The sequence below is a fragment of the Mobula hypostoma genome, chromosome 10, assembly GCF_963921235.1.
Source record: "Mobula hypostoma chromosome 10, sMobHyp1.1, whole genome shotgun sequence".
NCBI classification, from domain to species: Eukaryota; Metazoa; Chordata; class Chondrichthyes; order Myliobatiformes; family Myliobatidae; genus Mobula; species Mobula hypostoma.
Genome location: NC_086106.1, coordinates 106,387,583 through 106,404,639, shown reverse-complemented (window position 1 = coordinate 106,404,639; position 17,057 = coordinate 106,387,583). Strand labels below are relative to the sequence as shown.

At 40.1% G+C, this 17,057-nt stretch overlaps 1 protein-coding gene across 1 annotated transcript in view; it reads right to left on the bottom strand.

Moving 5' to 3' along the window:
* The window catches only part of LOC134353392 (short transient receptor potential channel 5-like), a 140,939-nt gene extending 134,445 nt beyond the window's left edge, over positions 1-6,494 (bottom strand). The window contains exon 1 of the mRNA XM_063061417.1: positions 5,917-6,494. The gene's annotated coding sequence lies outside the window, so the exon portion shown is untranslated. The remainder of the gene's footprint in view (positions 1-5,916) is intronic.
* Between the last annotated feature and the right edge of the window lie 10,563 nt (positions 6,495-17,057).

Sequence of the window (17,057 nt, the reverse complement as noted above, 5' to 3'; positions counted from 1 at the left end):
GATTGAGGGGGGGATTTGATAGAGGTGTACAAAGTTATGAGGTGTATAGATAGGGTAAATAAATGCAAGCAGGCTTTTTTCACAGAGGTTATGTGGGACTACAACTAGAAGTCATGGGTTAAGGGTGAAAGGTGACAAGTTTAAGTGGAACATGAGGGGAAACATCTTCACTCAGAGAGTTGTGAGGATGTGGAATGAGCTGCCAGCACAAGTGGTACACGCGAACTCGATTTCAACATTTAAGAGAAGTTTGGATAGGTACATGGATAGTAAGGATAAGGAGGGCTATAGTCCTGGTGCAGCTTGTTGGGAGCGGTAGTAGAAATAGTTTTTGCATAGACTAGATGGGTCGAAGGGCCTGTTTTTGTGCTGTACTTCTCTATGTCTCTATGATTATCACTGAAGTGCCAGAGCCAACTATGAAAAGTACAAAGGATTAGCTGTGTTTAATGTTAATGGCAAGTTACTTAAAAGAGCCCTGCCCAAGAAGTCTGCCCTAAGAACCAGTGCAGAACTGAAGTCGGATATTTCACACACTTACATATCTTTCATCCCTGCAATAAGGAAATTGTGAACAAGGTGCAACTTCCAATGTTGCAGCTGTGATACATAAAGGGCCTTTGTCACCATTACTAGAGATGCATCTCCAAGATCCTGTTGAAACCTGGCTGTCCAAAAATATGCTCTCTCTGATAATAGGTAAATAAAAGTGACCAAGTATCAAAATGATGTTTACTCTTGGTGGTGGCTTGAAGTTAACTTTAGCTTTGACATTTTCTCAAATATGTTGTTTGAAACAATGATTGAGGTAATGAATGGAGTCAGCTGACAAACGTGTTGAATAAATTCTTTGATCCGTGCACCAATTTGACAAGGTAGTCGTGTGGTAGGATACCATTGCCACACCAACATTCATGTCAGTAATGATGTTTTGGATTGTGTGCATGAAGGGGAATCCGAAGTACTCACATCAGTCATTATTGAGGGGTCAGCAATGGAAGAGGTGAGTTGCTTCAAGTTCCTGGGTGTCATCATCTCTGAAGATCTATCCTGGGCCCAACATGCTGATACATTTATGAAGAAGGGATGTCAGTGACTATACTTCATTAGGAGCTTGAGGAGATTTGGTATGTCACCAAAGACTCTTAACAAATTTCTACAGATGAGCATTCTGACTGGTTGCATCACTGTCTGGCAAAAGGCTCCAATACACAGAGTCAGAAAAAGCAGCAGAGAGTTTTAAACTCAGCCAGCTCCATCATGGGTGCTAGCCTCCCCAGCACTGAGGGCATCTTGAAAAGACGATGCCTCAAGTAGGTGGCATTCATCATTATGGGCCACACCACCCAATACGTTCCCTCTTCACATTACCACCATCAGGAAGGAGGTGCAGGAGCCTGAAGACGCACACACTCAGTGTTTTAGGAACCGCTTCATCCCCTCCACCATCAGATATCTGAATGGACCATGAAGCTGCAAATTTTACTCTGTTTTCGCACTACATTTTTATATTTATTATTGTAAATTATAGTAATATTGTATGTATTGTACTGCTGCTGCAAAAAAACTAATTTCATGACATACGTCAGCAATACTAAACCTGATTCTGATTCTAATTCTAATTCTGATTGAACTCCTTCCGTCCCATTCAGATTTGATGCAGAAAATAACAAAGCCTTTGACAGAATTCTTTTGTGTCTGGAAAAAGTTACTTACTGAGAGAACACAAGCATGCCTGAATATTGGGTTTGTGTCCTTACTCTTTGGCTAAAAACATTAACCCTGTTTTCTGAGCTGCAAACAGCAGCACCAGTGGAAACCTCCATCAAATCCCTGGTGAATAAATCAGACAAAGGACAATGCAGTCCAACTGGCTATTACTTTCCTCTGTGTAAGGATTATTTTAGTAAATGATGTGGAGCACCACTAAAAGAAAGATTGTTTATTCTGTACTCTACTGTTCTATTATAAGACTTTCAGAAGGTACAGGATTCATGGAATTCTTATCAGCTTATACAAACTACCTTTTACGATGCATACCAATAAATCTTGGAAGAAAATCTGATTTGTAACAAGCCATAAAAGACCAAACAGAAAATCCTACAACTATTGTGTAATGTTGACAGTCTGAGGAATACAAAACATTTCTTCCAATTATCTGTAGTAACTTCATCAGAGGATCCCTTTCTTTTTTTTTGGGAGTTCCTTCAAAATCATCGCACCAGATCAGCTTGTGTCATTACTGGCCACAGCTTCACCTTCTATCATCTGATTATCTTCCACCCAGCTTCATGCTGTATCACCTAAGGTGAAGTTCAGTTTTCTGTTAATGTTTTCATTTCCCTCTTATTTTCTGTTAAGAGTTACTGACATTTTTGCCATTTCCCATAATGTGCTGCTTTTATAATGAATATGCTTTACTAAAAATGTATGAACTGAGTGACTAATGCTTCTCATTAATTGTTTTGGGAATTGTTACTCCTTCCCCTCTCAATTGCTGGTCCCTAATCCCACTGTCACTCCCCTTGTTGCTTCCTGAGAATTCCAGAAATAATTTCAGAACCTCATCCAATTTACCAAGAGAGAATTCTAGCTAAAAAAGGAGCTGTCCTTGCTTTGCATTCTTTCACCTTGTGCTGGTTTAACCTACCAATAGCATTTCAATTATCAAAACCTCCAGTAAAAAAGCAATAATCAATTCCAAGTAGTTTGTTTAATATTACCACTAATTTAGAATGAATAAGGATGTAATTCTGTCACACTTCATCTCCTTTGCAGCATGATATCTTGTATTTTTAAGTGGTTTTGCAAGTAAGAATCAAACAGTAAGAATGAGCTCTTTTTAAACTAAAATATTCTTGTACTCCTTAACTGGTAGTTTATTAGGTTTTCAAGGTATATTTAATTGATTGTTGTTATTTTGTTCTTCCAGGCAACAATTTACCAGCTTTTCCATCACAGCACACAGCTACTTAAATGAATTCAGTGGCCAGAAACAAACAGCCCTTCCTCAGAAACTAATCACTGATTTCAGTATCAAGAACTGCCTCCTGACTTGTGCCCCAAGATTGTCTTGCATATGCTTGAACCTTAATCCCCTCGTTTTTCAGTCCTCTTCTATCAGAGAATAATGATTCACCTGTCCTTTTTCTTTCTCTCAGATGTCTTTCTAGAGCTGGAAATTTACTGAAGGACACCCTTCATCTAAAATTATCTTTACCTTTGGTGATCAACCCATGTTTACCATATTCACACCTTCTGGGTGCTGTTTGTAACTGCGGATGAAGGAGAGACCAGTCTTTACCGATTTTGGAGAATTTAAAATGAGTTGATCTGTCAACATAACACAGCAGTCATGTTTACTGACACCACCTACTGTTTAGCCATGGTGAGTCATAGCCTAATTCCCCCAAGTCGCTTCCCATGTTTTATCCTAAGTTTTATTCCATGTGTTGAGTACACATGCCTCTTATTCTTGTCAACAATAAACAACACATTTTCTCCATACTGAACTTCATTTGCCACCGTGTAGCCCAAGTGTATATCCTGCTGAACCATTCTTGATAATAGATTGAAATGGTGACTACAAGTCAACAGAATTGGGTGAGGGGTGGGAAGGGCTATCCTGTAAAGATTTCTGAGAAGTTTAGTCTTTACCTTCAACATTGTGATCTAGTACAATACCACATGATTATTCTGGTTCTCTCCATCCCTTGAGACAATTACTAAAGTGTGCCCATCAACTTAGCTTGCAATCCTTTCCAAACTATTGGACAATTTTTGGAAGTATGCTTTCAGGGTGAAGTGCATCAGGATCTATCTTATAAATTGGTGGAAGCATTGTCAGAAGATGCTTTAGGAATTCCCATGGCACTTCCCTCCACTGAACATTTTCCCCTAATAGGTTAGGTGGATTTTCCCCAATTGGATTTCAAACATGAAGTTCACTGAGCAAGATCTGTTTCTCCTAAAGTCTGGCCTTAACTAATATCCTTTATTATAGAGGAACGGTAGGATTATTGCAGTTGCTGAAATCTGGAGCCAAAAACAAACTGCTGGAGGAACTTAGTGAGCCAGGCTGCTTCCGTGGAGAGAAACAGCAACTGTCCGTTTCCTTCAACAGACTCTCTGAGTTCCTCCGACAATTTGTTTTGTCTTGCAAGCTGTTTCCGTTGCGCTTGGTTTGATTGAAACGTGAGCTTTGCATCTCAGCGGCTGCCCGGTGGACTATGGCAACCATTACATGCAAGCTACCTTTCGATTTGAAACTACACAGTTCTGAGCTCCATGTGATAGGCAGTGTTTCTCCAATCTCGAATCTCGGCCTTTGAGAATTGTTCGCCATCCGTCATGTGGTACTTACCCTCATTGAATATAGAACAGAGAACAAGAGCAGCACAGTATGGGCATTTCAGCCCACGATGTTGAGCGACCTTTGTAACTCTACTCCACGATCAATCGAATCCTTCCCTTCTACACAACCCACAAGCCTCTATTTTGCTTCGTTCCATTTGCCTATCTAAATGCCCCTGTTGTATCTGCTCCACAACCAGCCCCGGCAGTGCGCTCCAGGCACCCTCTACTCTCGCTGTAATAACACCCATCTCTGACATCCCCGCTAAACTTTCCACCACACACAAACGAAAGTCGTTTGGTATTATCCATTGCCGCCCTGGGAAAAGGGTGCTAGCAGTCCACTTCATCCCTCTCATAGTCGTACACACCCCTATCAAGTCGCCTCTCGACCCTTACGTCGATTAGAAAAACTTTGCATCATTTAAATGACAAATTCTCATAATATGTATTTATTTAGACGGGCTGAATCGTTCCAGTTAAAAACGCTGATCAAATAATTTATTATTAAATCAATCGCTAGCCCGGCTTCCCTATTCCATATGATTTACTGCAGCGCCGGGAAACATAATCAGGAAGCCCAGAGCCCTCGGCTACAGCGGCAGCTGTGCATGTTTACTTGAGTAATTGTCTGAGAGTAAATTGGAAATTTTAGCAATATAATAATAGCCCTTTGCGTTCGTCGTCAAAGATTAAGCAAATATGCAAGATTTCTTTGAGCATCAGCCGTCGTTAGTTTTCTCGTGGCGCCTGCAATTAAAGAGAATCAGCGGACTATCCTTTTTAACACGGATTAGCCGCACTTAAAGAAATGGTTGGACCCAATATTCTATTTCATCACTCCGTTCAAAAGTTGACACATTACTGAAAGATTGTATGATTCCCTCGTGGGAAAGGGGAAAGAGCGCAGTACAATTACATTTTATTCATCACTTACAGGGAACATTTTCAGAACTGCTGTGGGAGATGCATCTTCTTCCTGTGAAATCTTTGATAAAACCATTCCACCACCTCCAAGCCTGCTGTGGTCAGAAATCAATAAGCCTTCATGGGATCGGAATTAATTCGGAATCATGTTCAAAACCGAGCACCGCTAGAAGTGCAAATTTCTCCTCGCGAGACTAATGGTCAAAGTATTAAGCGGAGTGTTTTCCCTCGGTTGGGGTGACTCGCAAAAATATTTTGTGGGTCGAACAGTAAGTGTTACAAGAGTTTTTCGCAAGTGCATGGCAAATAACATAGTCAACCATATCTCAGTCTGCTATCTGCGCCAAAGTCCATCTGGCCAGAGCTCTCGCGTTCCATTTGACTACGACCAGTCCCGTCTGCTGCCGGAGATACGGATGCGGCGTTATCCTGGTCCATTTTGATGTTTTCACTAATGTAACATTTTACAAGCGAGTCCAATTATACGTGTCCAAACTAAAACATAGAAATTAACCCGCAATGGCTCACCTACTATTGCATCGATTCAGATCTCAAACACTTGAAATAATCGGTTTTATATTTTAACATGATATCCAACGAAAGCTTACTGACGCGAGATAAAATATTTCTATTTACCTGTATGCAGAGTTCCTCCTTATTTCCCTCCCGCAAATCGATACTGGGTAGTTTTCTTCTGATTTTAAACGCAGCAATTGTACTAGCGTTATCATCCTGCAAGACTTCGCAACACACACTATCTACAACGCCGATGATGGTAGGATCCCAAATCGCTTCAAAATCGCATCTTATAATGAGGTTTTTGAATACGAACTTTTTCTGCGTTGAGACTCATCGCAGTACGCGTCCCTTTTTAAAATGCATGTGGAAATTTTTTTCATCCGACAGTAAGAGTGAAGGGGAGAAGGTTTGCCTCGCCCTCTCTCAGATTCCCCTTAGGAACCTGGTCGCGTATTTTCCTCATCGAGATAGGAGCGCTACGAGCCGGATTTCACTTCGAAGCCTAGAACAAAGCCCGGCTCGGTGCGTCCATCTAAACCCGGCTACAATCTTTGGCCGAGAAAGATTTCCGACAGGTCGGTGACGGAGGGGCTGCTCGCCCTAATGTGGCTGAGTGGTTGGTCTACCACCCTTCAACAAGAGCACGTACACTACTAGCATGTCTGACACCTTGCGCCGGCAAGAGAAGCTGGAGCTGTTGCTCAGCACACGGAAACATTGACAGGTGAGTCACGAGGTTCGTTTTTTCGCGTGTTCTCTGCGTTGCTGCCTGTTTTCTCCCCCTACCTCTTCCCTCTTGTCCATCCTCGCCCTCTCACCGATGGTTGCTGGCAGTCCGTAAGCGGTGGCAGACTGTGCTGCGGGTTGTAATGCTCAAGTGGTGTCGTAGCGAACTAACATTATACAGCCCAGGAGGGCAGAATGCGTTGGGTGTCTCTCATCATAAGACACAACACTGAGCACGTGCTGAAGACCAATTCTTGATCAATATGGCGCCGGACACAGACGTGAGTTGGGGGGGGGCGGGCGCTTGGACTGAACCCCTTCACTCTGAAGAAAGAGCTTGGATTTACTTTGAACACTCAAAGATCTCCAGACATTTAAAACAAAACCACCCTGTAGGCAATAAAGAGCTTCCGAGGTATGGTCAGTATACTTGTTCGGACATGTCAGCCCGTGGCCTCCGCTTGTGCCACGATGAGGCCACCTCAGGATGGAGGAGAAACATCGTACATTCAGTCTGGGAAACCTGCAACCTGATGGCATGAATATCCATTTCTCCTACTGGTAAAAAAAATTCCTCCCCCTCTCCCTCCCTCGTCCTCTATTCCCCACTCTGGCCTCTTACCTCTTCTCACTTGTGTCTTCTTGCCCCCCTCCCCCTTCCCTTTCTCCTATGGTCCACTCTCCTCTCCTATCAGAGTCCTTTCTCTCCAGCCCTTTACCTTTCCTACCCACATGGCTTCATATATCACCCTCCAGCTATCCTCCTTACTCTTCCTCACCTTTTTATTCAGCCATCTTCTCCCTTCCTCTCCAGTCCTGAAGAAGGGTCTCAGTGTCAAAAGTCGACTGTTTATTCATTTCCTAACCTGCTGAGTTCCTCCAGCATTTTGTGTGTGTGTTGCTTTGTATCTCCAACATCTGCAGAATTTCTTGTGTTTATAGGCAATGCTGTCTGAGATATAGAGCACAGTTACTACAAATGGCAATGGTATAATTTTTCTGTTTCTAGGTGTTAATTCTGGGTTAACAGCTGGTCAAAACAAAGAGAAGCTGTTGCACTAATCTTCGAACAATGCCTTGGGATTGCTTATGCCTTGACTTAATTTCTCATCCCAATGCCGGAAATGCTATTAGTCCATAAGACCATAACATATAGGAGCAGAAGTCGGCCATTTGGCCCATCGAGTCTGCTCCGCCATTCAATCATGGGCTGATCCGATTCTTCCAGTCATCCCCACTCCCCTGCCTTCTCTCCATACCCTTTGATGCCCTGGCTGATCGAGAACCTACGTATCTCTGTCTTAAATACACCCAATGACTTGACCTCCACAGCCACTCGTGGCAACAAATTCCACAGGTTTACCACCCTCTAACAAAAGTAATTTCTCCACATCTCTGTTCTAAATGGACATCCTTCAATCCTGAAGTCATGCCGTCTTGTCCTAGACTCCCCTACCATGGGAAACAACTTTGCCATATCTAATCTGTTCAGGCCTTTTAATATTCGGAATGTTTCTCATTCTCCTGAACTCCAGGGTGATACAGCACAAGAGCTGCCAGACATTCCTCATACGGTAACCCTTTCATTTCTGTCGAGCCCAGCCAAGGCATAAAGTTTCCAAGGTGTGACTTTCTGCTTGAAAGGCTAGAATGCTCCCACTATGTCAAAGAGGAAAATAAGCAACTCACTAAAAATGATCTCAACAACTTTATGTAGACCTACTGGAAAATGGAATGAAATAATGTGAATCTAATTTAAAAGTCAAGGAGAGGATGGAAATGGTTAATGAGTATGTATAAGAAGTTTATCACACATGTGTCCTTTCCAAATTCAGAACTGGGTCATTCAGCTTCCATATTAGTGCTATGTAACTGCTAAGTCAATATAGGTGCTGATGATATCACGGTCATTGGAGAGTTACACACCAGTAAGAAATAATAGAGGTAAGGAATGGTTTAATTTCATGAGAAGCTTTGAGAATTAGGGAACCTTTAGGCAAACCTTTTCTCTGTGTAGAGCTTTCCTCTAAAAGATTCAGTACGTTAAATAAAATGTATGATTAAACAAATTGTACTTCCATAGATCAGGAAAAAAGCAGATAATGACAAACAGTCCTCTGGGCCAAATTCAGAGCAGGTGCCAATACTCTGATGAAACTAAAGTGCAATTTCAGTGTTGAGCGCTTCAGTGGCGTCATAATGCCTTGTGCTGCATGATGGCCACATTGTAATTCATCGTCCTTCAGCATAAACTAATCAAGTATTAAAAGAAGATAGCAAAGATTAGAAAGACCGTCTTAAATGTGAGAACATCTTGACCATCTATGTGTGGCAATCCACTATACCTTCTCGAGGCAGTAAGGAAATGCAGCCTATACCTAACATCCCATTTCACTACATTACAAGCAATTGTTTTAAAAGATCAAGATAACTCAAAAATCATTTCAATGTTCCATACTAAAGTTTACATGGTATGCTGAGTATGGATTGGTCTCCTCACGTAAAGGAAATTGTTTTCGAAAGCGATTTAACAAGATTGATCTGTGAAATGGGACTATCCTGCAAAGAGAGATTGAACAGGATGGACATAAAACCTATGGGGTCTAGAAGTGTGGGAGGTGATTTTGTTGAGCAAGTCGAGAGAGTCTGGAATGAGGAATCATAATTCCGGAGTAAGGTAGTGTCATTTGAGGTCAAGATGTAAAGGCATTCTTTCACTATGGAATTTACCATCCCAGAGAGCCATGGATGCTTACTGACAATATCCAAGGCTGAGGATATAGACTTTTGGGATGATAGCAGACCCAAGGATGTACAGAAAGGGTGAAAAATTGGAGTTGATCCAATTCTGACAAACTCTTGTATGGAAGAGTCAGTTTGAGGGCTGTGTGGTCCACTATTGCTTTGATCTCATGTGTCCTTACTGGGGAAAAGAGTCACAATTAGTTACTCATTTGTTGTAAAGTAATTATGCTTCCTCTGTCTGGTGGAAACGTTCTTACCTTCTTTTTTCATGTGTATCCTGAGGCTTATTTTTTTACTATCTGGTACAAATTCCAACTTCCTGTTTCCTCACTGTACATTTGAGGCCCTTGAATATTTATTATAGGGTGGAGAAGACCTCCTTGTTGTACTAGTTATCAAAGAACCGTAAAGCATAAATTAACTTTCAGAGGACACCCTCCACTTGTAAAATATAATTGACTTTACTTATGGTGTGATACCAAGCCACAGGTAATTCACTGGGTACCAGCTTTGATTCCCAGTCTGGGCCAAATCTGACTTTTGCTTGGATTGTACACAGGATGTTACATTTGGTCATATCATTATGAACCAAGAAGCGAGTAGATCAATATTCCCAAATGTGATCTCAGATGTCTCCTTAGGGTAAGTGTACTTGTGCAAATGTCAGCTCACTGTTTGTTACAACTGTTACTTCACCGCATCAGCTACGCATTTGAATAGATCACTATTGGGTACTGTTGCTCAGTTAAAGTGTGAGCAGATTCCTACTGACAGTCTCCAAGTGTGAGTTGTATTTCAGGAGGGAAACAGAGAAATACAGGAAAATTAGATCATTCTGCTTATCTTGACTCTATTAATACACAAAATCAAGACATGTATTAATACCATATTCTTTGAATTAACCTGGAATGCTTTAGAGACTATGAATATTACTGTTGCGATGATTATTGTAGGAAACATGATAGCCATTTTGAAACAGCAAGCTCCTAAAGCAGCACAATAATATCGAGGTGATTAGTTCAAGTGATATAGATAAGAGGTAGATATTGGCCAGGATTCTAACGTTAATGCACCCCCACTTCCCAAACCCCGCTCTTCTTTTGATTCGTGCATTGGACCTCCTATGTCCAATAGAGGGAGAGCAGAGGGGTGGCCCCAGTTTGACATCTCATCTGAAAGACAAATGTTTCAAAGGCACAGTGTCTAAATGGAGTGTCAGCCTGGATTTTTATGCACACTTCTCCAGTGTGGGACAAATTTTTAATCTTCTGACATAAAGATAAAACAGTTATTCACAGTCAGAGGTGACACCATAGAGTGAAACTTAATTGTCGTATTTAATCCTTGCCTGTTCTAACTCATTGTGGTTAAGGACATTGATCTCTCTGCTCTGGTATCTGTTATCCACTGGTGCCTAACAAATTCAACTTCATTAAGCAGACGAAATGAAAAAAACAAACCATTGCAATTATAAAAAGGCTCGTGATCCGACTAGGTATCTTGTAACTTCCAAACTATTTACATCTCCCAAACGATCTCTTCTCAACTGGTTCTTTTCTATCGTCTAGCACTATGAACTTTTAATACCAATTTTAAAATTAATTAAGCTAAATTAAATGTAGGAATCTGTATCTACATGGTGCAGTAGTCAGTAGTAATAGAACCATAACATTTTATTGCAGTATTTTACATTAAATGTTTTTAACATTACCTCGCAGCTTCAAAGTGCTTTGAACAATGTCTTGTTATTAAAGTTCCTACTATCAGCTATACCCAGCCACATTCTGAATCCATGTATGGTGTTGGGTACAGATATGAGAAGGTACTTTTACCTTGGATAAAACTGGGAAAAATTAGAAGAGACCTCAATCCTTTCTAACTTTTCTCAATTCTGATGTAAGATCCCTGACTTGAAAGTTTCACTTCGTTTTGCTCTCCACTGTTGCTATCTGATCTGTTGAATATTTCTGGTAATTTCAGTTTTTCCAGTATTTACAATATTTTGCATTTGGAAAATTTACTGGAAAGTAAGAATGTTACTTTTTCAAAATTTTGTTCATCAAAGTGAATGGGAACTGGAATGCTTCTCATTTTTAGCTGCCAGTGTTAACAACATTTACCAGCAAGTCAACTTTTGATCAGGTTAAATTCAGATCAGCTTTGGTCTTAGACAAATAGCTCATGCGGATCACTTTTCATCCAAATTCTAAAATTCTTGAGCTGTCTGAGTGAGCTCATAAAATTAAGACCAAATAGCTTGTTGTTGTTGTAATGACTGCTAGGGACATAATTTCAACTTTGCAACGTGTGAGGAAAGGATTAAGTTGAACAATATTTATTTCCTCCTTAGTATGTGCCTAAGTATGTAACACAAAATGGAGGCTGTAGGACAAAATGGTGTCAGCTTGGAATGTGGGAATGATTTGAGAACGTACAGGAGTACTGACATTCAGCTTTGAGAGTAGATAATGATATCAAACACGTCTTTCGGCAATCATGTTGTCTCTGTCTTTGAGATAGGCCAAGGATCACTAGAGATAAGAGGGTACAGAATGGTTTCATGACTGAATGGAAAAGTACTGTGGCAGGGATTATGCTAGGTATTGAAAGGTATAAAAAAGGGGTAACTTTTTTGTGCCAATTGGAATCTTGCTGGGTCGCGATTGGTGTAAGAGGTTTCCTTTTGCATTATATAGATCAGCTCGTTGATTGGTTGATTCTTTCTGAAAGAAAGGCAAAGACTTGATATTCTTTATCAAATGATTCTTTATATAACTCTAATAAAATACTTTTCTATTACCTTTAACACATGTATAGAGCTTCCTTTGTTTGCAAATACCTCTCACTGCTGAATCAGGAAATATTAAGAAACACATTTTAAAATATTTTGTTACACAATGGGAGGTTGCAAAGTTTAAGAAAGAAATATTTTATATTTTGAATCTGTATACAAATATGGGATTGAATTGAGTATTAAGAAACTTGAAGTATTAAAATGTTTAGGACCAAAGTCTTGGTAAATGCAAAATTGCAGGAGATTTTAATTTAGGAGCTAACAGTACGTTGACAAAGTGCTTAGTCAAATATTTCCTCAGAGGCAGAGAATCTGGATAAAGTAGCTGAATGATCCTGAGTCACCCTTCAGCATCTCTCAATGGATTGTTCATGTTATAATCTGCAAACCTTAACACCTCATGTAAAGGTCTTACTTAACAGAAGCAGAAAGTGCATTGCAAAAATAGCTAAAATATCAACTGTAACTCAGAAAGCATATTTTCTCCCAGATTTTACACTAATAATTGATAGCATTAACTGGTTTCCTCCAGTGCATTAGCAATTTTGTTTTAAAGAGGGTTTTAGGTCATTACTTCCTGCACTGTTATTAGGCAGCAATTTGCAGGCGCCATTTACAGCCATAACTAGAGGAAAAATGCTAAAGTCAAATGAATTTCAGAAAAGAAAAGGATCCCATATTAATGACTTGCAGTTCCTAGTTATTTCTTTACAAATCAATAGAAATGGTACTTTTGTAGCGGTCCTGTTCTGTAGCATTTGTGTGTGTGTGTGTGTGTGTGTGTGTATTAGAATTTTGGGTTTGTGATCAAATACTTTGCGTGTTTGGCATGCACCCCAGATTTCTCTTCCAGTAACACACACGAAATGCTGAAAGAACTCAGCAGGTTGGGCAGCATCTAAGAAGACTAATTAACTGTCGAACTTTTGGGTCTTAGCCTGAAATGTGGACTGTTAATTCCTCTTCTTTAGATGCTGCCTGATCTGCTGAATTCCTGAAGCATTTTGTGTGGGTTACTCTGGATTTCCAGCATCTGCAAAGAATTTCTTGTGTTACTGTTCTGGGTTCTGATGTACATGAGACACATGCATGGAGGGTCATTGAGTATGTGCAATAAGGTCAGACAGCATGGGCATCACCTTTGCTAACAAAGGCAAAATTATGTAACACATGTGAGGACCATGAGCTATGTGGGTCTTGTATATTAAAGCTCCCTGTGCCATTAGTGGAAAGGTAACCTATCTTGCCTGAGCAGCTTTCTTGAAGTCTAACATTTTCATCTTTTGCTTTATAGCCTCTTCAAATGATTTCCAAGCACTTTTCCTGAGTGAATGTACAACCCTCCTCAGTCGCTACCCCGTCATTGCCCCAAATATCCTCAGGCCATCCCCACCTTGTCTGTGACCACACCATTCTCTCTCTCTTCCCACTCACCTCCCACAGCCAAAGGCCTCCCTTCAGTTCTCTCACTCTTTTCCAAATCTACCACCCTTCACTCCTTCTCCTCCTTCCAATCACTTACTTTCTCCCCATTTCACCAATAAAACTCGTTAGGATTTCTAGCCTATTGGGAGTGAAAATGTAAAGGGGATAGTTTTGCATGGTACAATGCTGTGAGAAGTGGAGCAGATTGAAAAGATGGAAAAGTGAACCTGGCAGTTGAAAAGGTAACAGCCCTTTCAGAATAGTGGAAGATAAAGATTAGCTTTATTTGTCACATGCACAAGGAAGTATTGAAACATAGAGTGTTTGTGTCATATCAAATCAGCAAGGATGAGCCTGTAAGCATTGCTATGCTTCCGGCACCAACATAGCATGCCCATAAGTTACTAATCCTAATCCTTACACCTTTAGAATGTGGGAGGAAACCCATGCGGCCACAGGGAGAAGGTACAAACTCCTTACAGACAGCAGCGTGTTTGAACCCTGACTGGCAATTGCTGGCACTGTTCAGCAATTGCACTAACCCTTTCACTACTGTGCCATCCCCAGAAGAGAAATATGTGGCAGCAGAATCCTCGTGAAGCACCGGGAATTATGGATAATGCTCCATTGGATGTGGATGCTGGTAGAATGGAAGATGGGAATAAGAGGACCACTATCAATGAACTGGCTGGAAGGATAACGGTAAGAAGTGCAGGAAACAGTGGTTGAGACTTGTCAGCATATCTAACGTTTATGGATACTATTGCATCAAGTTTTCACAGTTGAATGGGACATTATTTATCATATTAAAGTGCTTAGACGAAAACAGAATGGAAGCTGGAAGCAATGTGAACTATCCTTGACCACCATCATGTTCGGAGAAGTTTGCTCCTGATTGTTGTAATATTTTCCCTAATTGCTGCTTATTGATCATTCTCTTAAAGAGGTTTTGCATAGGTGAAACAGGCCTTTCAAGGATTCAAACAAACCAATTGAAAACTAATGTTGACTTACAACATGCATTATGTAGAACTAATTTTAAAAAAAGATCTGTATTTACACAGCTTGAAATAATCTTCTGGATGTCTTTTATATAGATTCTCAAGATCCAAATTAGCCACTCATTGCTTCAATGTTAAGAGGCCAACATATAGTTGGTATATGATCAGAATGTCTTCCTTTCATAAAATCTTAACTCTTCTAACTCAAGACTGGCAAAAGAAAAATGTACTTAATACAAAATGTTAGTTGTAATTGTATTTTGATAGTTACATTTGTGATTCAGCTGTCAATATCAAGAAACTGTTGTGCCATTTATGTTTAGTAAAAATCAGATTCATTGTCAGAGTTCAAATGAAAAGACATTGATTTAGAATATTAACCATTTCTTTCTGCACAGATGTTACCTGTCGCCTGTTGAGTACAGATTTTATTTGCTATTGTGAATGAGTTTTAAATTGATATCTACCAGAACCAGCCCCATTTTAGTACATTTGGTAAATTGGACTATTATTTTCAGATGTACCAAGGTACAGTGAAAAGCCTGTGTTGCACATGGTTCATACAGATCACTTCATTACAGGAGTGCATTAAGGTTGTAGAAGGTAAAACAATTGCAGCATGCAGAATAAAGTGTTACTGTTACAGAGAAAGTGCAGTGCAACTATAAGGTGCAAGATCATAATGAGGAAGATTGTGAGGTTAAGAGTCCATCTTATTGTACTAAGGAAACATTCAATAGTCATAAAACAGCGAGATAGAAGCTTCACACACAAAATGCTCGAGGAACTCAGCAGACACAGAAACTTTGCTCCTGATAGTACATGATTTTAGGCTCTTGTATCTTCTGCTCAATGGGGTCGCAGAGAAGCGAGAGTGTGTTTAAATGTCCCAACAAAGAATGGGATTTGGGGTTCTTAGGTGTTGCAGTGACTGAGAGGATCCATCATTACGACAAATGTAGTTTGAATCCAATGGATACTATAAGTGTGCAATTGACTAAATCGCTTCCTGTCAGAAAGGATAATAACATTTAAATTATATTTTGACAGAAGCTAAGGTCAATTGCTCAAAACTGACTGAAATTAGGTGATGACTGATCTGAAGTAGATGCTTTTCATCAAGTCGATATATTGCTCTGTTTCGTGTTATTGTTGGTAGCACAGCCTGATGTTGGGGCCAGAGTGGAGTATCCACACTCTTGACTCTAGCAATTAACTGTCAATAACTTTTGGGCAAAGAGTTAACGTAGAACTACTACTGACATTTTTACTTTTCTGATGTGTATGAATCTCACAGTGTAGGGTTTTGCAAGTTTAGTTTGTCCTTAATATGTCTTATAGGACCTTCAAGAGAACCACAATCATGTCATAGGATTTGGAGGCTTGTGTGCCTCAATGACTCAGAAAGTTATGTTGGCTTTTGGTAGGATCACTCATGCCAAACAAGGTAAAAGGATAGAGGCCAGACTAAGAGTGGTCCACTGGTCCTCCAGGTTCAGGGGTTCAGCTCAAGGCTAACAACCCCGAATGGTCAAAAAACCATTGTTACGGAGAAGAATCCTTCTATACAGACAGAGATGGAGGATCTTCATTGCTGCCCTAAATGCCAGCAGCGTAATGGGCAGTAGGTAGTAGTGAGTACATCTTGGAGGAGTTCTTAATCAACATATGTGAAGAAAATTACTTCACATTGTATTGCTGGATCATTGATTACATTTCAAATCTAGTTGTTTGTCAGCCTTAGAATAGAACTTCCACTGATGACCTTTAATGATATTCTTTAACTCTTTCTATCTCTTCCTCCTGCATTGTCTCTCCAACTATCTCTACTATTTCCACACATCTTCTTCATATTCTTTGATATCTGATTCCATCCCCACTCCATTCAAATCTTCTTCTCTTTCTTCTTTGTGCTCTGAAACCAATTTCTTCTGGCACTGTATTCTCTACTTTCCTGTTCTCACACTGAGCTCTGTTTTAAACTTATATGTCAATGAATGTGATTGTGATTGTGATTGTGCCCTCCACTGTGACTTTAATCATGGTTTCTGCTGCCTCTACTTTCAGCTCTGGGCTCTATCTTCACTGTCTTTCCATCAGCACTGACACTTTTGTTTAATTCTGCAGTTCTGCATTTAACTCTCCAGTCACATAGTGAATATTAAACACAAGAGATTGTGCAGTTGCTGGAAATCAACACACAAAATGCTGGAGGAATTCAGCAAGTCAGGCAGCATTAACAAGAGGGTAAATATATAACAATTCTTACTAAGTAGACTATGCACAATTAATTCTTATTCTGTTTGGGAGATTTGAAACAGAAGAAGAAAGTGATAAAAAATTTCCACTCCTAGGAAGCATGTAACACAAATAATCCAGGCACCTTGACAACAAAATGTACTGACCATAGTGAAAGACTGAGAGTGGGTGATTTAAACAATAGGGAGTAGATTATGGTGAACAATGCTTTAGAAAACCTGTAATTTCAGAACTGGAAGGTAAGGCCATAGATTACTCTTGGATGATTGCAGGATGATTGAAAGAAGGTCGTAGTTTGGAGCTTAACA